Source organism: Saimiri boliviensis, chromosome 16 (assembly GCF_048565385.1).
Source record: "Saimiri boliviensis isolate mSaiBol1 chromosome 16, mSaiBol1.pri, whole genome shotgun sequence".
Taxonomy (NCBI): domain Eukaryota; kingdom Metazoa; phylum Chordata; class Mammalia; order Primates; family Cebidae; genus Saimiri; species Saimiri boliviensis.
In genome coordinates this window covers 88,083,655-88,111,225 of record NC_133464.1, presented here as the reverse complement: position 1 = coordinate 88,111,225, position 27,571 = coordinate 88,083,655, and the positions used below count along the sequence as shown (strand labels likewise).

At 42.3% G+C, this 27,571-nt stretch overlaps 1 protein-coding gene across 6 annotated transcripts in view; it reads left to right on the top strand.

The window, feature by feature from the left end:
- The first annotated feature begins 9,913 nt into the window (after positions 1 to 9,913).
- ZMYM2 (zinc finger MYM-type containing 2) overlaps positions 9,914 to 27,571 on the top strand; it is a 127,392-nt gene continuing 109,734 nt past the window's right edge. For 2 of the 6 annotated variants that reach the window (XM_010332154.3, XM_039473201.2), the window contains exons 1-2: positions 11,182 to 11,300; positions 12,423 to 12,491. The gene's annotated coding sequence lies outside the window, so the exon portion shown is untranslated. Of the gene's footprint in view, positions 9,984 to 11,181; positions 11,419 to 12,422; positions 12,492 to 22,759; positions 22,807 to 27,571 lie in introns of those variants that run through there. The other 4 variants (XM_003944258.4, XM_074387944.1, XM_039473202.2 and 1 more) reach the window with 4 other exon arrangements.

Here is a 27,571-nt window from a genome sequence, read left to right as displayed (position 1 = left end):
ACTTTAAGTAATAATGATGTGTTCATGTAGTTTCGTGAGTTGTAACAAAATGTACCACTCTGGTGGGGGGTGGCTATGCAGGTGTGGAATGGGGTATGTGGGAACTCTGAATTTTCTGCTCAAACTTTCTGTGAACCTAAAACTGTTCTAGGAAATAAAGTCAATTAAAAATGTTAACAATTATCCTTATATGAAGGGTGATTGGTCATTTTTTTTCCTTTGTAGTTTTCAGATTTTCCAAGTTGTGGGTTTTTTTTTTTTTTTTGAATTATTATTTGTTTGTTTGCTGTTGTTGTTTTTTTTAAGTCACTGGGGGCAGGACAAGCCTACAAGTCCAGCACTTTGGGAGGCTGAGGCAGGAGGATTGCTTGAGGTGAGTTCATGACCAGCCTGGGGAACATAGCAAAAGCCTATCTCTACAAAAAAATACAAAAATTATCTGGGTATGGTGGCAGGTGCCTGTTGTCCCAGCCAGTCGGGAAGTTGAGGTGAGAGGATTGTACGAGCCCAGGAGGTGGAGGCTGCAGTGAACCATGATTATTCCACTGCACTCCAGCCTAGGCAACAGGGCGACCCTGTCAAAAGAAAGAAACAATAAAAGAGAAGAAAAGAAAATAAAGAAAAGAAAAGAAGGAAGGAAGGAGAGAAAGAGAGAAAGAAAAGGAAGGAAGGAAAAGAAAGAAGGAAAGAAAAAGAAAGAAAGAGAAAAAGAAAGAAAGAATGAATGAAAGAGGTCGGGCGCGGTGGCTCACGCCTGTAATCCCAGCACTTTGGGAGGCCGAGGCGGGTGGATCACGAGGTCAAGAGATTGAGACCATCCTGGTCAACATGGTGAAACCCCGTCTCTACTAAAAACACAAAAAATTAGCTGGGCATGGTGGCACGTGCCTGTAATCTCAGCTACTCAGGAGGCTGAGGCAGGAGAATTGCCTGAACCCAGGGGGCGGAGGTTGCGGTGAGCCGAGATGGCGCCATTGCACTCCAGCCTGGGTAACAAGAGCGAAACTCCGCCTCAAAAAAAAAAAAAAAAAAAAAAGAAGAAAGAAAGAAAGAAAGAAAAAGACAAGACATGGTGACTAACATGCATAATCCTAACACTTTGGGAGATTTAGGTGGGAGGATTACTTAAACCCAGGAGCTGGAGACCAGCCTGGACTGTTAACATAGTGAGACCCCTTCTCTACAAAATAAACAACAAAAACATTTAACTGGGTATGGATGGTAGCATGTGCCTGTGGTCTCGGCTACTTGGGAGACTGAAACAAACAAACAAATAAATAAATAATAAATAAAAATTTTTTAAGATTAAAAATCATTAAGTGTATATTTATTACCTTTATAAATAGGAAAAAGTATTTTAAAACATAAGAAAGCTATGATTCAAAACTTTCAGACCTGCTAAATTTTAGATTTTAATCTCTTAGTGAATACCTACTGGTAAATTAAGTTTAGCCTAAAGATACCTGCTTACATATTTTAAGTTTGGCCTAAACGTGTCCCCTTACACAGTGAACTGCAATTCAGCTGGATATGTAAACAGACTGTAACTTATTCTTGTATCAGTCAGGGAGTTTTGGCCAATCACAGGCGGCCAAATGTTCAAACCATGTTCAAATAAGGCAAAGCTGTATCCAATCTGGCTGTTTCCGTGCTTCATTTCTGTTTTCTTTAAGTCACTTTCTTTTTTCTGCCCATAATCCTCTCTGACCAGGTAGCAGCTTCGTGGTCATTCTGAACCTGTTTCGGTTCTGGGTCCTGCCCAATTAGCAAATTATTCTTCGCTCAATTAAATTGCTAAATTTAATTTGTCTAAAGTTTTGGTTTTGACATGGCCCAGTGTAGAAATTCAATAAATAACGGTTGACAATATAAGGAGCCCTTTCAGCTTATTATTTCATAAAATCGCAGAATTTATTTCTGGAAAGGATCTCAGAAATAATCTAATCTTACCCTTCAAAATTTGCTTCTGTATTATAATGAGTACCTCTAAAGCAAGCTTGTCCAACTAGTGGCCAGCAGGCGGCATGTAGCCCAGGATGGCTTTAAATGCATTTCTTCCAACACAAATTCGTAAACTTTCTTAAAACCTCATGAGATTTTTTTTTACGTTATTAAAAATGTATTTATTTTAGCTCATCAGTTATCGTTAGTGTATTTTATGTGTGTCCCAAGACAATAATTCTTTCAATGTGGGCCAGGGAAGACGGACACCCACGCTCTAAAGCTTAATGGAACTTGGTGGGCTGTGCTGCCTGGGAGATAAAATGAATAACAAGAAAGCACAGGCAACAATAGCAAAAACAGACAAATGAGATACATTACAAAGCTTCTGTGCAGTAAAGGAAACAATCAACAGAGAGAAGTGAAGAGACAACCTACGAAATAGGAGAATATATTTACACACCATATGTCTGATAAGGGATTAATAATATCCACAATAGATAAGGAACTCAAAAAACTCAATAGCAAGAAAACAACTCAATTTAAAGATGGGCCAAAGAACAAAAATTCAAAAAAAAAAAAAAAAAAGAAAAAAAATGGGCAAAGGGACCAGAAGTGGTGGCTTATTCCTGTAATCCTAGCACTTTGGGAGGTTGAGGCAGGCAGATTAGTTGAAGTCAGGAGTTTGAGACCAGCCTGGTCAACACAATGAAGCTACATCTCTACTAAAATAAATAAATAAATAAATAAATAAATAAATAAAAATACAATTAGACGGGCGTCATGGTGTGCACCTCTAATTCCAGCTACTTGGTAGCCTGAGGTGGGAGGATTGCTTGAACCTTGGAGGTGGATGTTGCAGTTAGCTGAGATGAGGCCACTGCACTCCAGCCTGGGTGACCCAGAGCTGGACTCCATCTCCAAAATAAAGTAAAATAGGCAGACAAAATAATACATATGCTAGCAATCATGTGGAAGAAAGGGAACCCTTGCACACTGTTGCTAGGAACGTAGTGAATACAGTCATAATGGAAAACAGTATGATGGTTTCTCAAAAAATAAAAAATAAAAAAACAGACTACCATGTGTTCTAGTAATCCTGCTAGTGAGTATATATTCAAAGGAAATGAAATCAGTACCTTCAGGTGGTACTTACACTCTCATGTTCATTGCCGTATTATTTATAATAGCCAGAGGTGAAATCAAGGTAAGTGTCCATCAACAGATGAAAGGATAAAGAAAATGTGGCATATATACACAATGGAATACTATTCAGCCTTAAAAAGAAGGAAATCCTGTTGTTTGTGATGACACGGATGAACCTGGAGGATATTACGTTAAGTGAAATAAGCCAGGCACAGAAAGACAAATGCCACCTAATCTCACACGTGGAATCCTAAAAAAGTTGAACTCATAGAAGCAGAGAGTAGAATGGTGATTACCAGGGGCTGGGGTGGTGGCATAGGGGTTTGGTGGAATTTAGAGGATATGGGTCAAAAGATATAAATTTTAGTTTGATAGGAGAAATTCAAGAGACTGTTCACCATATTGTGCAACATGGTGATTAAAATCACCATGGGAGGCTGAGGCAGGCAGATCACGAGGTTAGGAGTTTGAGACCAGCCTGGCCAGCATGGTGAAACCCTGTATCTACTAACGACACAAAAAAATTAGCTGGGCATGGTGACGAGCCCCTATAATCCTAGTTACTAAGCAGGCTGAGGCAGGAGAATTGCTTGAACCTGGGAGGTGGAGGTTGTAGTGAACCGAGATCGTGCCATTGCACTACAGCCTGGGCGACGGGGCGAGACTCCATCTCAGAAAATTTAAAAAAAGGAAAAATCACTAACAATATATTGTATTCTTGAAACTAGCTGAGAGTAGATTTTAAGCCTTCCTACCACAAAAAATCATAAGTATGTGAGTTTATGCCTGTATTATTTAGTCATTGCACAATATGTGTGTATTTCGAAACATCATGTTGTGTACAGTAAATACATTCAAATTTCATCAATTAAAATAAATACACGTAATTTTTTAGGAAAAGAAGAAGCACGATCGGACACTTATTCCAGTGTGAACTGGTTAGGAAGAGTGAAGGGCAATCTTTATTAAGAATATAGCTACAAACATTTTTTATTACTCAATAATAAAGGCACAGGAACTCAGAGGAAAGGAATATTTACAATAAACTGGAAAAAATGAGATGGGATTGTTTGGAGGCATTGGGATCCCAAAGGATGAGAAGATTATAAGGAGAGAAGAAGGGATTTTCCTTTAAGTGTCTAGGATGTACAATTCCCTCAGTTCACTGAAGAACCTGAGGCTCAGAAAGTGGAGGGTCACTGTGGTGTGAATATTTGTCCCTTCCACAGCTCATGTTGAAATGTAATTGCAATTGTGATGGTATCAAGAAGTAAGAACTTTAAGATATGAAGAGCCCTCATGAATAGATTAATGCTGTCATCAGGAAAGTAGGTTTCCTTATTGCAGGACTGGGCTGGTCCCTCTTGCTCTAACTCTTATCCTCTCTCAGCCTTTCAGACATGTGATGCTTTCCTTGATGTTATGACACAGCAAGAAGGCCCATGCCAGATGCCAGCACCTTGATATTGGCCTTCCCTACTTCTAGAATGGTAAGCCAGTAAATTTCTGTTATTTTATAAATTATTCAGTCTTAGGTATTCTGTTCTAGAAGCACTAAATGAATGAAGACAGTCACAAAGCTAACAAGTAGTGAAATCAGCATCGACTTCACCTCTGCATACTTTTCTAGGCATTGTTAACAAGCTTCATTACGCTTTCATAAAGTGTTAAACGTGTTGTTAGGAAAGAATAAGTATTTCCTATATTTAGGAAGAATGGCAACTTAAAGCTCTATTTTTAAAATTTCAATCTATAGGCCGGGCGCCATGGCTCATGCCTGTAATCCCAGCACTTTGGGAGACTGAGGCCGTCGGTTCATGAGGTGAAGAAATGGAGACCATTTTGGCCGACATGGTGAAACCCCATCTCTACTAAAAATACAAAAATTAGCTGGGTGTGGTGGCACAAGGCCTGTAGTCCCAGCTACTTGGGAGGCTGAGGCAGGAGAGGTGCTTGAACCCATGAGGTGGAGATGCAGTGAGCTGAGATTACGCCACTGCACTCCGGCCTGGAAACAGAGCAAGACTCCATTTCAAAAAAAAAAAATTAATCTATAGTTCCTTCCAGATTACTTTCAGTGTCTAATATCATCTTGAGTTTTTTCTTTTCTATTTTTTTATTTGTATTTTTTAGAAACAGAGTTTCACTCTTGTTGCCCAGGTTGGAGTGCAATGGCATGATCTCGGCTCACCGCAACCTCTACCTCCCAAGTTCAAGCAATTCTCCTGCCTCAGCCTCCCGAGTACCTGGGATTACAGGCATGAGCCCCGATGCCCGGCGAATTTTGTATTTTAAGTAGAGACGGGGTTTCTCCATGTTGGTCCGGCTGGTCTCAAACTCCCGACCACAGGTGATCTGCCTGCCTTGGCCTCCCAAAATGCTGGGATTACAGGCGTGAGCCACCGGCACCCGGCCTCATCTTGTGTTTTTTCATCTGATTTAGAGCTTGAATTTATCCATGACTCTATGACTTGCTTTCTCCAGAGTAATATTTTTCAAATCACAGTTTGTAAGCCATGAAATGAACTTGGTGTGTTGCAACTATTATTATTATTTTTTTTTTAAAAGAAGGACTAAAACCGCATAGACTAGATTTAAATACACTTGAATGAATAATATTAAAATGCATCTAAGACAGTGAAGGAAATAATTATTCCATGAATCCCGTGTTTCAGTTATATAGCCATGTATCTAGTAGGAATTTGTACTGGGTGCTGATGTACAATGCAAATCCCAGCGGTTGTCATGGTCAAAAAAAGTTTATAAGCCACTGATCTAGAATGCATTATTTAGCTATGTTTAAAATTTTCTAAGATGACATGTTTAAGAGTTAAAATTTAAGAGTTAAGAGAAAGCTATCTAGAGAGGCTGTATGATGACGTGGTTAACAGCATGGATTCTGGAGCCAAGAATCCTAGGGCTAAGGAACTTCACCCTTTCTCCACAATGATGAAGCAAAATTGTGGATTTTTGATTGCTATAATACCAAACATCATTCAGTATAAGCAAATTATGTCAGTGTGTTAAAACTAACAATTTTTATTTAAAATTCTTATTTTTGAATCCTATGAGAAGCATCCTACCCAAGAGTCCTATATTTATATATCAGTCAATAATATTAAACTTGTTTCAGTCTTTGTTCCTTCTCTCATAGAAAATTTTCTTCAGTGTTTCAATTGTTAAAATATTGTTTGTTTGTTTTCTTTTTGAGACAGGGTCTCACTCTTTTGCCCAGGCTGGAGTGCAGTGACATGATCTTGGCTCACTGCAACCTCTGCTTCCCGGGTTCAAGCTATTCTCCCATGTCAGCCTCCTGAGTAGCTGGGACTACAAGCATGCACCACCCTGCCTGGCTAATTTTTGTATTTTTTGGTAGAGATGGGGTTTTACCATGTTGGCCAGGCTGGTTTCAAACTCCTGATGTCAAGTGATCTATCCGCCTCAGCCTCCCAAAGTGCTGGGATTATAGACATGAGCCACTACGTCTGGCCCCAAGACTACTTGCTTTATTTACTGCAATTATTATTACTATTTGGATTATGCGGTAGCATAGTATCGGTGGTAAAGATATCAATATGGTTATCACAGAATATTATACTTTTTTTCTAATATTTCATTGAGTCAAGTATGAATGATAAAAACAACTAAAATTTACTGAGGTCTACCAAGTGAGATGTAAGGTGTAAGTTTTACATGTGTATGCTCATTTCACCCCCTAAAAAACTCTATGAAAGAGGAATTACTATCTACATTTTACACATGGTGAACCAATCAGAGGCTTAGAGAAGCTTAAACATAATTAAAAGCATCTAGCTAGTCTTGGGTAACAACAGAATTCAGTTGGGGGCAGTCTGGCTCTTTAAGCTGTGCTCAGAGTCGGTTATATTACTTCTCAGTTAATGTTGAGCTCTTGGTCTTTGAAATGCAATTAAACCTAACACTTTTATATCACTTTCACAGAAGTTACTTCGTTCTCACAACTTTTTTTTTTTTTTTTTTTTTTTGAGACGGAGTCTCTCTGTCACCCAGGCTGGAGTGCAGTGGCGTGATCTCAGCTCACAGCAACCTCCACCTCCTGAGTTCAAGTGATTCTCCTGTCTCAGCCTCCTGAGTAGCTGGGACTACAGGTAAGTGCCACCATGCATAGCTTTTTTTTTTTTTTTTTGTATTTTTAGTAAAGACAGGGTTTCACCGTGTTAGCCAGAATGGTCTCCATCTCCTGACCTCGTGATCCACCGGCCCTGGCCTCCCAAAGTGCTGGGATTATAGGCGTGAGCCACAACGCCCGGCAACAACTCTTTATTATTTTATTTTACAAATAAGGAAACGGGCTCAGAGTGAAGGTAACTTTCTGAGGTTTTGAGTGGCTAAATATTTGAAATACAAGTCGTTTGCTCATGTCTTCCAGCTGCCTCTTGGATGTCTTGCATGCTTTTTGACAGGTACAGAATAGTTTTACACACACATGCAGGCTGTTTTTTTTTTTTTTTTTTTTTTTTTTTTTTTTTTTGAGACTAAGTCTTGCTCTGTTGCCATGCTAGAGTGCAGTGGCTCAATCTCTGATCGCTGAAACCTCTGCCTCCGGGTTCAAGCTATTCTCCTGCCTCAGTCTCTGGAGTAGCTGGGACTACAGGCATGCGCCTCCCTGACCAGCTAATTTTTGTATTTTTAGTAGAGATGGGGTTTCACCGTGTTGGCCAGGATGGTCTTGATCTCCTGACCTTGTGATCCGCCTGCCTGGGCCTCCCAAAGTGCTGAGATTACAGTTGTGCGCCACCATGCCCGGCCGTACACGCGGTTTTAGTTGTGGATTTATTGAGATATAATTCACCTATCACGCAAGTCACTCATTTAAAGTATGTTCAGAGGTTTTTAGTATATTAGGAGTTGTGCAATCATTTCAGTCAATTGTAGAACACTTTAGTCACTCCGTTAAACAACCTCATAACTTTTAGCTACCATTTCCTACTCCCTACCTCTCCAGTTCTGGGCAACCACAAATCTACTTTCTGTCTCTACAGATTTCCCTATCGTAGACATTTTCTGTAAATGAAATAAACTATTTTGTGGTCTTTTGTGTCTTCTTTATTCATTTAGCATAACGTCTTTAAGGTTTGTCCATGTTGTAGCATACATCAGAACTTCATTCCTCTTTCTTTTTTTTTTTTTTGAGAGGGAGTTTCGCTCTTGTTACCCAGGCTGGAGTGCAATGGCGCGATCTCGGCTCACCGCAATCTCCGCCTCCTGGGTTCAGGCAATTCTCCTGCCTCAGCCTCCTGAGTAGCTGGGATTACAGGCACGTGCCATCATGCCCAGCTAATTTTTTGTATTTTTAGTAGAGACGGGGTTTCACCAGGTTGACCAGGATGGTCTCGATCTCTCTACCTCGTGATCCACCCGCCTCGGCCTCCCAAAGTGCTGGGATGACAGGCTTGAACCACCGCGCCCGGCTTTTCTTTCTTTCTTTTGAGACGGAGTTTTGCTCTTGTTACCCAGGCTGGAGTGCAATGGCGCGATCTCGGCTCACTGCAACCTCCGCCTCCTGGGTTCAGGCAATTTTCCTGCCTCAGCCTCCTGAGTAGCTGGGATTACAGGCATGCGCCACCATGCCCAACTAATTTTTTGTATTTTTAGTAGAGACGGGGTTTCACCATGTTGACCAGGATGGTTTCGATCTCTTGACCTCGTGATCCACCCGCCTCGGCCTCCCAAAGTGCTGGTATTACAGGCTTGAGCCACCGCGCCTGGCCCCATTCCTCTTTATTTCTAAATAATATTCCATTGTATGGATGTACCACATTTTGTTTATCCATTTATCAGTTGATGGACATTTTTGAGATGTTGGAAATGATGAATAACGCTATTACGAACATTCAAACATTGATTTTTAAAATTACTTTTATATAAAGTTAATAAGTCTGCTTTTAACATTATGAGAAATACTTTTTTCCTCAGTTCGAAATTCTCAACTAAAATTCTCCCTGATATCAGACCAGCAAACCAGTGAATAGTTTCACGGACAAATGTACCTGAATGAATTTTTAAATAAAGTGAATAATAAATACTATATTTAGCACTGTTGCTCATTAGTTATATAAAACAGCAATAATGCTAGGGAATTAGTAGCAGCATAGAGCTCCAATTGAACACTGCGTAGCAACTCAATGAATCGTTTATCACAGAGCTTACTCGGAAGTAAGTCTACTTTACTCTTCTAAACATAAACTCAATGAGCTGAAGCTACTGCAATAGGATCTGGCAGCAGAAAAGGTATGGTGTAAGTTTTCACCGAATTATTATAATTTGGTAGTAGAGAATGTTTCTGTTTTGATGATAGTGACGGTTTTTGGTGTTTGTGATGATAGTTTTTCAATCTAGAAGAGTACTGTGTAATAGAAAATCTTACATTTTAGTGTATTCAACACTCAACAATTTTAGTTATGAAAGTTTCCCAAAAATCAGTGATACTTTTTCAAAAGCTGGTTCATGTACATTTTGTGAATATTTTTCAATAAAAAAGAACCGGATATTCAAAGTATTTAGTCCAAGGCGGAAAGCCTACTTAGTTTTTACGGATGAATATTAACTTCTACTAGATTATCCTCTGTAAGTTGTGTCTATTAGTTTACACATCAGGCTTTCATAGATGATCAACTTCACTAAAAACTTCATGTTCATCAACACCGTGTTGAACTTGAAGCTGTTTTATCTGTTTATTAATAGGCAATGGTGTCAGATAATCGTGAAACTGAGAAGTCGCCCATCCATTTGGGTGGGAAAATAACCAACATCAGTTGTAATCCCACTAAGAACCGCCAGGGCGAGACGAAAGCGGCATCGCTTCCATCTTTCCGTGGTCTTGGAAATGGTTCAGCACCATGACGTCCGCCGAAGACGTAGGTGTAGACGAGGAACAAAAGAGAAGCCCCTCGTGGAGGTGGCCTGCGGGACCCGCCCTCCCCGGGCGCCCGGCGCCGTCTGTCCCCGAGCGCGCTCCCCCCGGGGGCCGCAGCGGGTGCGCCCCGCGATGGAGCGGGCAGTGGAGGGAGCCCCCACGGAGCCTCCACCCACTGCGGAGGACCAGGAGACGGCGGCGGGCGGCGGGCAGGCCTGGGCAGGGCCGGCGCCCCGGGACGCCCCAGGGCGGGCCCCGGCCCTTCCGACCCGCCGGAGCCGAGCTCCAGGGGCGCCCGCGGCTCCCTCCATCTTGGCGGATGGAGGCGGGGAGGGCGTCTGGGGCTCCCCACCGTCGCGCCCGTCCCCTGCGGCCCCGCGGACGCAGACGCCGGCAGCCGGGGCTGCTCCCTCGGCCGAATGGCAGCGCCCAGTCGGGGCTTCCCGGGGACAAGTTTCCCGGCCCCACGGGGTGTGGGGCCGAAGGGGTCCCGAGTGCCCACAGCCGCTCCGACAAAATGGAGGACGTCGTCTCCTCCTGCTGCAGCCATGGCGGGAGGTGGGGGCCTGCTCCCCACGGGGCGCGGCGAGGGTGGAGGGGCCTCCACCGCCCCCGGCGCGCTCAGGGTCCCACTTCGCCCGCGGCCCCGAGAGCGCCCTCGGCCCCACTGCAGCGCCTCCCCGGCCTCGCCCCTCGTGGGGGCCTTCAAGGAACTGGACAGGGAGGGCTCCGGGGCATCGAGGCCGCGGCTCTCCTCGGGCAGAGGCGTTGGGAGCCGCTGCCGCGGCCTGGGCACCCTGGCTCGGGCGAGGGCAGGCGGCCCCGCCGGAGTCTCCCGGGCTGTCTAGGTACCGGAGAGCCCCGGGCCCCAAGGGGCCGAAGCGAAGCTGGTGCGGCGGGCAGCGAATCCCGGGCTCCTGACCCTGGCAGACCCTAGGGGTGGGGGCGGGGGACCGGCGGGGAGGGGACGCGGCCGAGAGTCGAGGGCCGGCGGAGGCGGGAGTGGAACGGCAGGGCCGGGGGTGTGGCCTGCGGCTGACGGACAGCCCTTCGGACCACCCCACCGAGGGGGGGTCCTGAAGGACGGCCGTCGGAGCCAATGGGCGTGCCCGAGACGCCCCGGCCCGCCTCCCCCGCCAGCCAACGAGCGCGCGGAGGGCGGGGCCTCCCCGGGCTCGGCCGCGCCGCCACCTCCTCCGCCTCCTCCTCCTCACCAGCGCTAAAGCCGGGACTGGACCGAGCGGAGTTGTGCGTGTCGCCGGAGGGGGGTGGGCCGGGGGAGGGGAGGTTCGTTCCGCGGAGCCGCAGCCAGAACCGGGTGAGGCTTATCCCCGCTGTCTTTCCAGTCCGGGGCCGCCGAGAGTGGGGGTGGCTGGGAGCGGCGCAGCCTCCGGAGGAGGAGGCGGAGGCGGAGGCGACTGGGGAGGCGGAGATGGGTGAGGGCAGCCTCCGGAGCCTCCCACCGACCCGGGATTAATACCCCGCGGCGCGGCCGCCGTCGCCGCTGCCGCGTCGGGGCCTCGGGCGCAGCTCGGGGCCGCTCTCATGTCACAGGCGCCTCTGCGTGCGGCCCGAGGGGCTAGGAGAGTGCGGGCGAGGCCGGGAGGGCTGGGTGAGGCGGCCGCCGGCGGCGGGGGTCGCGGGGCCGGCGGGGCGGCGGGGCGGCGGGGCGGCGGGGCGGGGGTGCCGGGGTGCCGGCCGCCCGGGGAGGTCGCGGGGCATTTTCCTTTCTCTCCTGCGGGGGGCGGGGGAGGGGCGCCCCGGCCGGGTCTCCGCGCTCGGGGCCGCGCTGCCACCCAGCCCGCCAGAGCCGAGGTCCCCAAGTTTTTCGGGGCGAGGGCCGCTGCCTCCGCCCCGCCGGGTCCCCTCCTTCGCTCTTCTTTTCCTCGGCGCTGCGCTGCGCGGCTCTTGCTCCGCACGTATTGTTTGGCTGGGTCTCTAATGGCGGACGGGGAGGCAGCGCTGCCGGTCGCCGACTGCAGGGGGGGGGCAAACCTCGGGCCCAGGGCAACTGCTTGGGGCAAATGTGGGCGATATCGGCCCAGCGGTGACGTGAACCGCCCCTTACCTCTGAATTGGTACTTGGAGTGACGGGGATGACGCTGGGTGGGCAAGTTGAGGAGGGAATACCAATCCCTTACTGGCGTCGAGGCAACGTTTTCCCTCCCCCCCGCTTCCAGGAGCAGGCTCGGGGTCCTCAGGCCCCCTCTTTTCCAGATTTTGCCTTTCACAAGGGTTTTGGCCCCAGATAGATATTTTGCGCTGTTTTGCCCCACTTACGCAGGAGAGGGCTGTTGTGCGCATGGTGGGGGTAATAATAGAAGGACCGAACCTCCTTGACCTCTTATTCCCTCCTCTGCCTCCTTCTGGCAGAAAGGGTTGGGTTCTCCCACCAGGCTCTGTGTTCTTGATACGTTTTTCATTTTTCCTCCTATCCCAGGACCAAGAATCGCCTTCAGCCCTGTCTGGTGCATCCTTGGCAGAAAGTGAGGAGGAAGACACCCCCATTGTGAGTCTTTTGCCCCTAATTTGTGGCTAATAGAGGACACTGTCAGATTGTAGGGGTTCAGCCATGGGACCTGGCCCTCCCCGTTGTTTTGAGGGGGAGGAGCTTTCCCTTGGGTGGCAGCTGCCCCCAAGGCGAAGCCTGGGCAATGGCTGGTGAGGCAGCTGGGAGTGGGCGCTGCTGTTTCCACCGCTGCAGACATCGCTCCTGCTGCTGCAATACCAACCTCAGCAACCAGACGACGGGCTTCTGCAGCTGCTCACGTTACCGAGGAGGAGGGGTGGTGGAAGGAGGGCATATTTCTGGTGCCCTCTAGAGTTCCAAAATGGGAATTAAAGTTATTTCTTGTTGAATGCTATGCATGCGATCTTAACATTTTTTCTTCCTTAAACAATGGCTAATTGATTGAAGGGATTGGAAACATAGAAATAACCATTTATATTTTTGTTTATGTCTGTTGGAAACACAAATTTTGACACTTAAGGCTCATAAGTTGCTAGATCTTTTTCTTGTCTTTGCTTAGGGAAGGGATCAAGTCCACTCCTCTTGAACTCTCTTGTTCTCCAAGTAGTATGCTGATCAGACCATTGTACTGATCTAGTCACTTTCTTGGTTCTCCATCTTCCATGTTGACCGTCTTTCACTTAACGATCATTTTTGAATGTGTTACCTGAGAATTATCATTTAATTTGTTGGTTTTAAGGCAACCATGTAATGTGCTAGAGAGGAAGATGAAGATAGCCGATCATATTTTCCTTCAGGCAGTTGAAACTAATAAAATATCAGTGAAGTCCATTGACAGTTGATACTGTAACTTGTAGATCTCTGTCAGAGTCAGAGGTGAGTTATTTTCGCTTAAGTATTCAATCCACATGGTTCAAAAAATGGTTAAGAATTTGCTGAATATACATTGTAAAGGATGAAGCGGGAATAGTAACTTGTGTTCAATATACATCATTCTAGGGGCGGTCCACGTCACTTTCCTTTAATCTTAGCAGGTAGCCCCCAGGGCAATACAGATAGCGTGTATTGAGCTCTTTCTTATTGTATGCTAACCCAATTCCAAAATGTGTGTGTGGTTTTTTTAAAGTTTATTATGGGAACTTTAAATTTTACAAGCAAGAATAGTGTACTGAACCTCCATGTACCCATCATTCACGTTCTAAAATTATCAATACATGTCCACACTAATTTTTAATATGTGTCAACGAAAACCCAGTGATGTTGATAACCAAAGTTACCAATTAGATTTTTATACTGCCTTCTTTCAAAACCAACAGATCAGAATTAACATAGCCTCTTTTTCAATGTGTCTGTACGATTTACAGTCTGTAATTGTTTTCTAAATACTGCTAACTTGAATGAATATAACTTCTCTAATGAGTTTGAAATTCATCTCAGGAATTAGATCATTCAAATACAATGAATCAAGGATTAGATCTTTCAAATAAATGGATGATGCTTATCACCACATATTTTCACTAAAGATTTGCCTGTCTAGAATTTTTTTCTTTGTTCTTAGTTATGTTGATAGGGGAAGCTTGATAATTGGTTATGTTTAGCAGATAGGAACGTAAAAAATGTAAAATCAGTACTTTTCTGTAATGGCAACATATGTATACTAATGGAAAGCAGTGCTGCTTTTATGTAATACCAGAATGTGGTTCTTGTTTTGCTTAATGATTTAGGTTAGGATTGAACATTTCTTTACTTAAAAACATCAACTGGTGATGCTATTAGGTGCTAGACAGTAAGATGAAGATAACCTGATGATTTTTAATTGGCTTTGAATAAATAAATACTTTTATTATACACTAGGAACATATGTAAGTGCTTTTAGATCTATTTACAAAGTATTTGGCAGTTAAAAATACTTTGCATATTTATGGCATCTTTCTTTAGTGCGTTCTATCTGTTCCGTCTCACCTATCCTTTTAAACAGTTGGAAGAAAGATACAAAGTGGTTCCTACTTTTCTGTGGGCTGGTCTTTTGTATCACATGTGGTGAGACAACCCTGAATCACTCAGGTATGACACATAGGCTAACATATGAACATTTTTAACTTCTGCGTGGATACAGAGATTATCTTTGAGCAACAGTGTTCATTTTTTAGTTTTATTGTATTTTGCCCTTGTTTGAGGTACAGAGGTATACAGACTTAATGCATTTGAGACAAAGTGAATCTTTACCTTCAGTGAGATGCTCTGGTATGAATGTGATGGGAAGAATAGTTATGAAATGCTGAAACTCTTTAGTGTCACAGGTATGGTATAATTAGAAATGTAATATTTTATATTTTCTGTATCTTATAATGTTGTTTATTATAAGAAGACTTTGGGCTATTCAAATTGCGTTTTTTTTTTTTTTTTTTTTTTTTTTTTTGAGGTGGAGTTTTGCTCTTGTTGCGCAGGCTGGAGTGCAATGGTGTGATCTTGGCTTACTGCAACCTCTGCCTCCTGGGTTCAAGTGATTCTCCTGCCTCAGCCTCTCAAGTAACTGGGATTACGGGTGTGCACCACCATGCCTGGCTAATTTTGTATTTTTAGTAGAAACAGGGTTTCATCATGTTGGTCAGGCTGGTCTCAAACGGTTCACCTGTTAGCCTCAAAGTGCTGGGATTACAGGCATGAGCCACCGCACCAGGCTTCTTTTTTTTTTTTTTTTTTGAGATGGAGTCTCCGTCGCCCAGGCTGGAGTGCAGTGGCACAAACTTGGCTCGCTGCAGCCTCTGCCTCCTGGGTTCAAGCAATTCTCCTGCCTCCTGCCTCAGCCTCCCAAGTAGCTGGGACTACAGGCATGTGCTACCACATCTGGCTAATTTTGTAATTTTGGTGAAGATGGGGATTTTTAGTAGAGTAGAGGGGAGGTTTCACCATGTTGGCCATGCTGGTCTTGAACTCCTGAGCTCTGGTGATCCACCGCCTCAATTTCTCAAAGTGCTAGGATTACAGCAGTGAGCCACCTGTGCCCTACCTGCATGTGATTTTTTTAGAGAATGCAAGGAGAACCCAAACTCAAGTGTTTTGTCTCATTGGATTCGCAAATAGTATTTTATATAGTGCACTTCAAGTTCGGGAAGAAATATATTGTTTGACTCCCTGCATTTTCCTCCTTTAAAAACATTTCAGTTGGTTAATTTTCTTATATTTCTGTCAAAGCATAGAACTGAACAGGACTTTTGAAGTATTCAGATCAAAAAGTTCTTACGCAGATCTCCAATATGAAAGACTTAGAAAGCTGTCACTGAGAAAAATATCTGTATGAATTTGAGTGCAGCGATCTGAGTAACAGTTGCAGCTTATTTTCATATTTTATTTTGGTTGTATACCAGCATGAAATTTTTGTTTTATGTAGTTGGAGTTGCACATTTTTATATTTGCAGCCTGGTTTTTTAAATAAGTCACTTAGTAGTCTTAGATTTCTCTTACTAAAATAGAGATATGAGAAGTATCTTTATGGTCATCACCAAATGCTTGGCAACAAGATGAGTTGGTCATTTTAAAATGTGTTAAAATTTGGATTATAACACATTTGAGCGTAACTGTTGTTTTGTGCATATTTTAAGATATATTAAGGTGGGGCGCAGTGGCTCACACCTGTAATCCCAGCACTTTGGGAGGTTGAGGCGGGTGGATCACCTGAGGTCAGAAGTTCGAGACCAGCCAGGTCAACGTGGTGAGACCCTGTCTCTACTAAAAAAAAAAAAAAAATACAAAAATTAGCTGGGCGTGCTGGCGGGCACCTGTAATCCCAGCTACTCAGGAGGCTAAGACAGGGGAATTGCTTGAACTTGGGAGGTGGAGGTTGTAGTGAGCCAAGATTGTGCCATTGCACTCTAGCCTGAGAGACAGAAGCTCAAAAAAAGCTCAAAAAAACTTTGTCTCAAAAAAAAAAGATATATTAATTTTTTGGTGTCAAGCTTTACATGATATTTGAAGTACTTCTGTGGAACTGCAGAATGAATTTTTATAAACCATTGAAAATCTATTTAGAGTTTAAAAAATGATGTTCAGAGAGGTTAGTAAAATCACTTGATTAGCATGACTTTGGGATTTGTTCTTAGTACTGTTTTGTTTTTAACTTTATAACAGTCCATTGAAAATTAGAAGTAATACATTTTAAGAAAAATTAATGGTCTTTAATTTGGAAGAAGGGTATAGCTGTTTCATTTTTACTTACTTGATTAATGTTCTGTAAGTATTCGTGTTTGCTATTTCAAGAAATGACTTAAGAGTAAACTGGTTGGACGGGCTCAGTGGCTCACACCTGTAATCCCAGCTTTGGGAGACCAAGGAGGGGGGAATCACCTGAGGTCAGGAGTTTGAGACCAGCCTGGCCAACATGGTAAAACCCTGTTTCTACTAAAAATAGAGGCATGGTGGCAGGCAATTAGCCAGGCATGGTGTCGGGCACCTGTAATCCGAGCTACTGGGGAGGCTGAGGTCGGAGATCACTTGAAACTGGGAGGCAGAGTTTGCAGTGAGCCAAGTTCGCACCATTGCACTCCAGCCTGGATGACAGAGAGAGACTCCTGTTTCAAAAAACAAACAGCAACAACAAAAACTCTTGGATTAAACTTATTTCTCTCTAACCATACATTTAGATTGGATAAGAAAAATAACGTACATAGTTATTTTAAGTAAAATTGGGATGCACAGAAGTTGCAGACAGAATAACGTTTAATAAGATGTGACTATAATACAGTGAGACACATTTTTTTTTACTTTATAGCAATGAATCTGTATATTACTCTGCTCTAGTCACCTAGATACCTTCTCTGGACTTAACGGTGTAAGAATTGACAACTAAAGTTTTGGGTTTTGTTGTTTAACATTAAAAAATGACTTTTTCTTCTGATACCGGCACAGTTTTGTAATCATTCATTTCAGAGAGGTATGTCTTGCCTAGCAGGAATAGTGTTTCTTGGAATATGAAGCTGGGCTAGACAGAATGTTCAGGGGAATAATCAGGGTACTGATTCAACAAATTGGATGTTATAGCACCTGTTATATATTAGTCATAAAAAATGTGTTCTGTTAATTATGGGCTAGCAGTTTCTTTGGCTCCTTGCTTGGAAGAGGATTTCATCTAGACTTAGTGAATTATGTTTCTAGTTCTATAGAACTAAGGAAAGGTTTGAATGGAAGTGAAAATATAAGTTAAGTGAAAATTTTATTTTATCCTCCTCCTGGTTAGAGTTGTACTTTTTTTCGTTCCAGGCTTGTCATATTTTATTATAACTATTTTAATTATTTCTGGTCCTGATATGATATCTGATTTTTTTTTTTTTTTTTTTTTTGAGACAGAGTCTTGCTCTGTTGCCCAGACTGGAGTACAGTGGCATTATCTCAGCTCCTTGCAACCTCTGCCTCCTGGGTTCAAGCAATTCTCCTGCCTCAACCTCCTGAGTAGCTGGGATTACAGTTGTGCACCACCACGCCCAGCTAATTTTTGTAGAGATAGGGTTTCACCATATTGGCCAGCTCGTTTCAAATTCCTGACCTCAGGTGATCCACCCACCTCAGCCTCCCAAAGTGCTGGGATTACAGGTGTGAGCCACTGCACCAGGCCTGAATTCTTTCTTTTTTTTTTTTTGAGACGGAGTTTCGCTCTTGTTACCCAGGCTGGAGTGCAATGGTGTGATCTCGCTCACCACAACCTCCGCCTCCTGGTTTCAGGCAATTCTGCCTCAGCCTCCTGAGTAGCTGGGATTACAGGCATGCGCCGCCATGCCCAGCTGATTTTTTGTATTTTTAGTAGAGGCAGGGTTTCACCATGTTCACCAGGATGGTCTTGATCTCTTGACCTCGTGATGCACCCACCTCGGCCTCCCAGAATGCTGGGATTGCAGGCTTGAGCCTCCGCACCTGGCCCTGAATTCTTGTATGTTTATAATTCTATATTTGCGTGCTTTTTTTTTTTTTTTTTTTTTTTGAGAAGGAGTTTTGTTCTTGTTGCCCAAACTGGAGTGCAGTGGTGCTGTCAGGCTCACCGAAACCTCTGCAGCCTAGGTTCAAGTGATTCTCCTGCCTCAGCCTCCCGAGTAGCTGGGACTACAGGCATGTGCCACCACACCTGGCTAATTTTGTGTTTTTAGTAGAGATGGGGTTTCTCCATGTTGGTCAGGCTGGTCTTGAATTCTCGACCTCAGGTGGTATTATAGGCGTGAGCCACTGCACCTGGCCTGCTTTTTTTAAGTAATGAAAAATTTGGGCTTATTTTATTAGTTATAGAAAAATTATTATAAAATTTAATGAGTTTTAGCTTTATAACTTTACTATGCATATTGTCTCACTTTATTCTGATTTTTGTCTGCCTTAATATTGTGTAGTCCTGCTTCTTAGCCAAATAAGTGTTAACTCCTGCCTAGGAAGTCATTTCATCCTATGTCTCTGTACAGTTTTATATTGCTTATAGAAGAGAAGCTTCTGTTCCAGTTAGTCTCTCTTCTACGACACAGACTCCTGACTTCTACTATTCCATGTTCTCTCCATTTGTATATCACATTTCCCCTTTTTAAGGACCTTACTGGTCTGTTTTCATTCTGTCTTCCTCTTGGACTTAACTGTTTGTCTTTCCTTTTCCTAACTCCTTTTGCACTTTTTTAAAAGAGACCACAGTATCTGTAATAGCATACTATGCCCTAAGTCTGATTATTCTGTACTTTTAAGGGGTATATTTCTATATTATAGTAAACTTGCGAATTTGGTGAGATCATGATATAAGTATGGTTCTAGAGATATATAAGGGTCTCACATGGAAAGGGAACTAGGAGGGGTAACAACTTAATTTTGCAGATTTTCTGCCGAAAAAAGCCATTTTTCTCACTTGAGTGTTGCCTAGGGGATTTGTAGCATGACATGAGTTGGAGTCATACAGATTCAGGTTTAAATCTGGCCTGCCCATGAAGGGAGTTTTGGGGTGATACAGTGTTCTAAAACTGGATTGGTGGAGGTTGCACAAGTATATACATTTAATACATTTATCAAACTGTTCACTTAAAATAAGTAAATTTTACTGCATGTACGTTATGGTTTAATAGAACTGTGCTTTAATAGAAATATTTACCAGTATTTACCAGTTTGTGATATCAGGCAAGTCATGTAACTCTGAGCTGTAGTTCAGTCAGTTAACAAACGAGTTTGATAATGCCTGGTTTCCTTAATTATTGAGATGAAAACTAAAAATAATACATGGTATACAGCTGGCCCATAGTAGGTGCTCAGTTAATAGCAGCTACAATTCTTAATTTGTTTTTTTTTTGAGATGGAGTTTTGCCCTTGTTGCCCAGGTTGGAATGCATTGGTACCATCTCGGCTCACTGTAACCTCCACCCCTCCCCTCGGGTTCAAGCGATTCTTCTGCCTCAGCTTTCCGAGTAGCTGGAATTACAGGCATGTGCCAACACGACTGGCTAATTTTGTATTGTTAGTCTCTACTAAAAATGAGATGGGTTTTCTCCATGTTGGTCAGGCTAGTCTCAAACTCCCAACCACATGTGATCTGCCCACCTTGGCCTTCCAGAGTGCTGGGATTATAGGCGTGAGCCACTGTGCTGTTTATCTGGACCAAACATCATGAATTTGCTGCCACCACCTGGATGTAAACTTACTGTGTGTTTGTTCCCTGGTTATGACTGGAAGAATTTATGTCTTTCTCTTCACCACCTTCCTTCTTCTGGCCCCTTTATTAGTCTGCAGTGCTTTATCCTCTGTCGAGATGAAAATGCTTTATCCTTCAGAATCCCTGCATCTTTTTCTAGTGATTTCTTCTTTTCCCTATACTTTTAGAAAGAGATCCACTGTCTGATTGGCACTTCCAACAGTATAACAAATCTGCTCTTTTGAGGTCACTAGTGACCTAATTGCCAAATCTTTAACTGCTTCTTTTGATCTTAATTCTGTAACATTTGAAATTCTTACTTCTGTGGCTTAATTTAGTCTCATAGTTATGACCATCTCCTTCACTTCCCCTTGCTAGACTTTTTTTTGAGATGGAGTTTTCCTCTCGTTGCCCAAGCTGGAATGCAATGGCGTGATATTGGCTCACTGGAACCTCTGCCTCCCGGGTTTAAGCGATTTTCCTGCCTCAGCCTCTTAAGTAGCTGAGATTACATGCTTGCGCCACCACGCTTGACTAATTTTTTGTATTTTTAGTAGAAATGGGGTTTCATCATGTTTGCCAGGCTGGTCTTGAACTCCTGACCTCAGGTGATCTGCCCACCTTGGCCTCCCAAAGTGCTGGGATTACAGGTGTCAGCCACTGTGCAAGGCCTCCCCTCACTAGACTTTCTAATGTTGAGACTTTAAAAATTTTTTTTTGAGACATATTCTCACTCTGGCGCCCAGGCTGGAAGTGCAGTGGTGTGATCTCGGCTCACTGCAACCTCCACATCCTGGGTTCAAGCGATTCTCTGCCTCAGCCTCCTGAGTAGCTAGGATTACAGGCACCTACCACCACGCCCAGCTAATTTTTGTATTTTTAGTAGAGACGGGGTTTCACTATTTTGGCCAGGCTGGTCTTGAGCTCCTGACCTCATGATCTGCCTGCCTCGGCCTCCCAAAGTGCTGGGATTATGGGCGTTAGCCACCGTGCCTGGGCCATGTTGAGACCTTTTAAGTGTCCGTTACTGTCATCTTTAGCTCTCTCTTATTTTGCTTTGAACTTTTACCTTAGTCTGTTAGAAAATGGAATTATTTACAAAGCAGTTTCTTTCTATTCTTGACTCCAGAGTAGCCAGATTAGTTTTTCCTAAAACTCAGTCTGATGACATCACTCATTTTGCAGAAACTTGAGAAATTTCTGTTGACATCTGAAACAAACTTAAAAATTAAGCCTGGTTTTAAAAACCCTTAAAAAGGAAAAATCAAGGAGGGAGTGTGTTATGTGTGATTTTCAGGTAAGTTCTCACTTTTAGGTTTAGAGAGATAGTCATGTAAATGAGTAAATATAAACAAAGTGTAATAGGTAATAAACAAATGAATAATTATATGCATATCAGAAAGGACAGTTCTTAAAGAATATTTTGGTTATAAAAATAAAACATTCCCTTAAAATCTTTATGCAGTAAAAAATACATATAACATAGAAAATGAGAGTTCCTGTGCAGTTCCATTCCCCTTGAGACCAGTTTTGAAACTTTAAAACGTATTCTTACGATTTTGCCACCTGGTCATAGTACTAATAATTTGCATATATGCTGTTACTATCAACAATGGACATATTCAACATAGTCTGACAGCCTTGTTTTCCCTTCCGTGTCCTTATGTTGCAGAAGTCTTTAGCTGATTGCTTGAATTCTAGTGGTCAGTTTTATTAGACCAGTTCACTAGTCTTAGTTTTAGCTGATGGGAAGATAATGTGGTATCATGAAAGGCATGTGGACTTTAGGTACAAACTTCACATGTGCCGCCTGCCAGCTCTGCTATAGGAGATTTATCTGATTGTACAGAGTAATTTACTCAACTGCAAAATGAGGTCATAATATATTATAAGGTCTTTTCAAGGGACTTATGATGAGAGTGTTATCAAGCATGGGTTTTTTGTTTGTTTGTTTTGTATTTTTAGTAGTTGTGTTTTTAGTAGAGATGGGGTTTCTCCATGTTGGTTAGGCTGGTCTTGAACTCCCGACCGCAGGTGATCTGCCCGCCTTGGCCTCCCAGAGTGCTGGGATTACAGGCATGAGCCACCACACCCGGCAAGCATTTTTTTTTTTTTTAAATAATTGAGAGTTGTTACTGTGTCAGATGTGTGATGAAATTCGGAGGCAAAAATATAACTCAAGGCATGAAGGAAAGAATTGAATAAAAGAGATCAGCAAAATAAGACTCATTGAGGAGTGCCTTCAATTAAGATTTATTGAGTGGTGCCTTCTCTGCTTTAGGGCTCACTTAAAAGAACTTTATTTACTAGATAATTTAAAAAATTAAAACTATTGAATTGTAAATGGTAAGATTTTCTGTTTATTTTCTGAAATTTGTCTAATAGGGAAAACAGATTTTCTTTGTTATAGTCTATGCTCTGTATTCCTTTGATTTTTTTTTTTTTTTTTTTTTTTCTTTTTTAAAGCAATCAGTGAAACATTTGAAGAACGTATCAAGAAAAAACATGGTGGTTAAAAAAGAGTTTTGAGTCTTAAGAAACAGAGGCAAGAGATTTTTTTGCTGAGTAGTAGTTTGTATTAGAGAAATAGATTCTTAGTACCTGAAGTCTACCTTTTTGGATCTGTGGTCTCATTTGCGTATTGATGCAAGTATTGTTGTTTCTTTAGGTTAGATGAGGTCTTAATCATGGAACATTTGAAGTCACGTAAAGAAGGTAATGTTTTTTTTTTAAAAGCCCTCTACTGCATCATGTTTAAATGTTTCGGAAAATTTGTTATCAAAAACAATCATTACACTAGATCATAGATTTGGAATACCTACAAGTGGTCATAAGAATAAATGAATGTTTGATGATTTGTTTCCAAATTAATGTGTGTAGTTGAAGTTTATTTGTGCTGTTGTAGTTTTTAAACTGTGTTTGGAGAAGCAAGTATGGGTTTATTTAGCTTCTTTGGTAAAGGGGATCACAGGTATAGGGTATGATAACCTTTCATTAGGGACTAAAATCAGGTCCTGTTACTAACTGTAATTACGCAGATGAATACAGAAGTAAAAATAAGTAGGACCAAAGATAAAGGATAAAGATAATTATATTTTAGCTTGTTTCATCTTTTGAGAAAGTTATTCTGATTTCCCATTTTATAAAAGGGAAATGAGCTTGGGAGTGAAGTGATTGTGTCCCTTGCACACAAGAAGAGAAAGAGCCAGAATTCAGTGTGGGTCAGGGAGGAGTGAAAAAACCCCAAACCTTAAAAAAGAAAAAAACAACTCCAAATCCCAGAAAGGTTATTCATTAAATGAAAATATTCATTCAGTAAATATTTATTGGCCAGGCTTTTGTGTAAGTTCAAGGATACAGTAAGACGCAATAAGAACACAGGTCTTTGCCCTCATGGACCATGCAGTCTTACGGGGGTTGCAGGTAAACATACATAATTGCAAATTGGATACATGCAGCTGTGAAAATGAGTGTGATCTGAGATGGGACACCTAATTGAGATCAGGGATGGATTAGTGGAGTGTTTAATGCAGGAGGATCTTTCGAGAGAGTAACATTTAAGCAGAGAATAGATGGAGGCATGAAAAGGGAGTCTTTCAGGCAGAGGAAGATCCTGAGATGATGAGCTTGGACTCTTCCACAGCCTGAAATAAAGCTTAGATTAGTTTAGCTGAAGCTTAATGAGCAAGGTGGGGAAGAGTAGGGCTGAAAGTAAACCTAGATTGTATATAGGGATCAAATCAGACAGAAATGTTACATACAGGTAAGGGGAGGGATTGTAGGCTTCCTCCTGAGTACGCTGTAAAGCTATGTAAGAAGTGCATGCTGTAATCTGGTTTCATTTTTAAGAAGATCTTTAGATTTCCTGGGGATTATTGTAGATAATATCAGTATTCCAGCAGAAAAATGATGGACTTCTTGGGTTAGAGGGGTATTAGTAGAGATGGGTGAAAGTGGACAATTGTGAGATTTATTTTGGAAGTAGGATAAGCACTTGATGATGGCAGCTTGTAGGGGAAGAAAGGAGAAAAAATTAAGAATGACTTCCACATTTCTGTTATTGAGTAGCTAGACACAAAACTTTGTGAAATGGCAAAATCCGGAAGAGGTACAGATAAAAGGGGATAGAGCAAGTTAAAAAAAAAAAAACTAGATGTAGAGAGTAGGCAGTTTGGAGTTTTGAAACATCTTGATTGAGATAAATTAGGATGTTTAGGAGTATTAAGGTATTATTATTATTATTATTTTGAGATGGAGTCTTGCTCTGTTGCTCAGGCTGGAGTGCAGTGGCATGGTCTCGGCTCACTGCAACCTTCGCCTCTCAGGTTCAAGTGATTCTCCTGCCTCAGCTTCCCAAGTAGCTGGGACTACAGGCATGTGCCACCATGCCTGGCTAATTTTTGTATTTTTAGTAGAGATGGGGTTTCGCTGTGTTGGCCAGGTTGGTCTTAAACTCCTGAGCTCGTGATCCATCCCTCTTGGCCTCCCAAAGTGCTGGAACATGTGTGAGCCACCGAGCCCGGCCATTAGGTATTATTTTAAATCACGGGAGTGGATGAGATCCCTAAAGAAAGTTAAAATTGGCCGGGCGCGGTGGCTCAAGCCTGTAATCCCAGCACTTTGAGAGGCCGAGGCGGGTGGATCACTAGGTCGAGAGATCGAGACCAACCTGGTCAACATGGTGAAACCCCGTCTCTACTAAAAATACAAAAATTAGCTGGGCATGGTGGTGTGTGCCTATAATCCCAGCTACTCAGGAGGCTGAGGCAGGAGAATTGCCTGAACCCAGGAGGCGGAGGTTGCAGTGAGCCGAGATCGCGCCATTGCACTCCAGCCTGGGTAACAAGAGCGAAGCTCCGTCTCAAAAAAAAAAAAAAAAAGAAAGTTAAAATTACTTGAAAGTACCTTATAGTTAAATTTTGGTCCTATGGGAGAGAAGAAATGGTTTCTTAACTTTAAAAATTGTAAACCTTAGAGATACTTGAATGAATTAATTGATGTAATCATTTGTTTATTAGATCAAAGGGATTTTTGTTTAGACTCTGTCATAACCCTTGAATGGATTTTTGGTAGCTGAGCACATGAATTAATGGTTCCGATCAGCTTCTAAAGCCAGAATAGCATTGTTTTAGGTATCCAGTAAAGATAATGTTAAACAGATTTATGGCTAAATTGTAAGCAATGTGCATACATAATTTATGTCATCTGTCTTTGGTTCCCTGGTCCTTTTCTCGATTCTCCAAAGGTTAAGAATATCACTCTAGTGTGTATCACATGTACCCATAAGATTATTTAGTGGCCGGGCATGGTGGCTCAAGCCTGTAATCCCAGCACTTTGGGAGGCCGAGGCGGGTGGATCACGAGGTCGAGAGATCGAGACCATCCTGGTCAACATGGTGAAACCCCGTCTCTACTAAAAATACAAAAAATTAGCTGGGCATGGTGGCTCGTGTCTGTAATCCCAGCTACTCGGGAGGCTGAGGCAGGAGAATTGCCTGAACCCAGGAGGCGGAGGTTGCGGTGAGCCGAGATCGTGCCATTGCACTCCAGCTTGGGTAACAAGAGCGAAACTCCGTCTCAAAAAAAAAAAAAAAAAAAAAAAAAAAGAATTATTTAGTAATCTTGTGTATGCCTTTTAAAAACATGTATACTATACATATCTTTTTGCAACTTTTTTTTTTTCACTTAGTATTATGTCTTAGCTGTCTTTTGGAGTTAATACAGAAAGATCTCCTTTTTAACTGTTATGAAGTATTTAATGGCATGGATATAATACAGCTTAGACATTCTTTTGATGGACAGTTTATTTCTAATTTTTTGCTATTATAGATAATTCTGCAAGAAATGTATTTTCTTTGTATTTATGAGTGTTTTCTCTAGGGAAGATTCTGAGAATAGGAATTTCTGAGTCAGAGTGTATGCATATTATATATTTTAATAGATAACTGCCAAATTGCCCTCCATTATTCCACTATACCAACTGCATTTCCACCACTTCCTCCACATTCTTCCCAACACTGTATATAATCAAATAGCTAAATTTAATGTTCCCTCTGAAGTATAAGTATCAATTCTTTGTTATAGCTGTTACAAATACATATACTTTATAGTATTTTTTTTGCTATGTAAATTTTTTCATGTAATGGAGAAATCCATGTTATTACTGCAAAAAATGGGAATAACTACAACAAGAAGTATGCAAGACTAATGAAGGAAACTATAGAACAATACCATAGGGTGGCCAGGTACGGTGGCTCACACCTGTAATCCTAGCACTTTGGGAGGCTGAGGTGGGCAGATCCTGAGGTCAGGAGTTTGAGACCAGCCTGGTCAATATGGTGACATCCATCTCTTCTAAAAATACAAAAATTAGCCAGGCATGGTGGTAAACGCACCTGTAGTCCCAACTACTCGGGAGGCTGAGGCAGAAGAATTGCTTGAACTTGGAAGTCGGAGGTTGCAGTGACCCAAGATGGCACTACTGCACTCCAGCCTGGGCAACAGAATGAGACTCTGTCTCAAAAACAAACAAACAAACAAACAAACAAACAAAAACAATACCCTAGAGCAAGCTTGTCCAGCCTGAGGCCCCCAGATCACATGCAGCCTAGGAAATCTTTGAATGTGGTTCAACACAAACTTGTAAACTGTCTTAAAACACTATGAGATTTTTTTGCGATTTTTGTTGTTAGCTCATCAGCTATCATTAGTGTTAGTGTATTTTATGTGTAGCTGAAGACACATTCTTCCAGTGTGGCCAGGGGAGCTAAAAGGTTGGACACCTGTACCGTAGGGTATATAAGAAAACATTAAATGGAAAGATGTACATATGTCTGAGTGGGAAGACTTCAGTAATGTAAAACTGTTAAATTTGTCTCTAAATTAATCTCTTAAATTCATTGAAACTCTAATAAAATCCCAGTATATTTGCATATCATACCAACTTTAAAAGGTAGAAGAGGGTAAACAGAAACTCATTTTTCTTCCCTCTGATTCATCTACTCAGTTCTTTTCCCTAGAGGCAAACCACTGTTGTCGTTTTCCTGGGCATTTATCCAGAGATTGTGTGTGTGTGTGTGTGTGTGTGTGTGTGTGGTGTCATGTGTTTATTGTTCTGTACCGTGTGTGTGTGTGTGTGTGTGTGTGTGTGTGTGTGTATGTGTGGTGTAATGTGTTTACGTATTGTTCTATACCTTGCTGTTTACACTTAATTTTTATGTGCGGTTGTTCCTTACTAGCATGTTAAGTCCATTTAAAGTTGCTTCATTGTTTCAAAGTACTGCTTAGTATTTTGTTGTATGATTTTGTCATCATTAATTTTATTGGTTGTCTTTTACGGTTAAAAGGATACTTAGATTGTTTAAAATCTTTTGATTTTACCATGAATATCCTGTCACGGTTTGTTTTTTACAATATGAGATAATAATCTGTTGGATGGATGCCTAAATGTAGAATTTCTGGGTCAAAGAAATATTTTTCT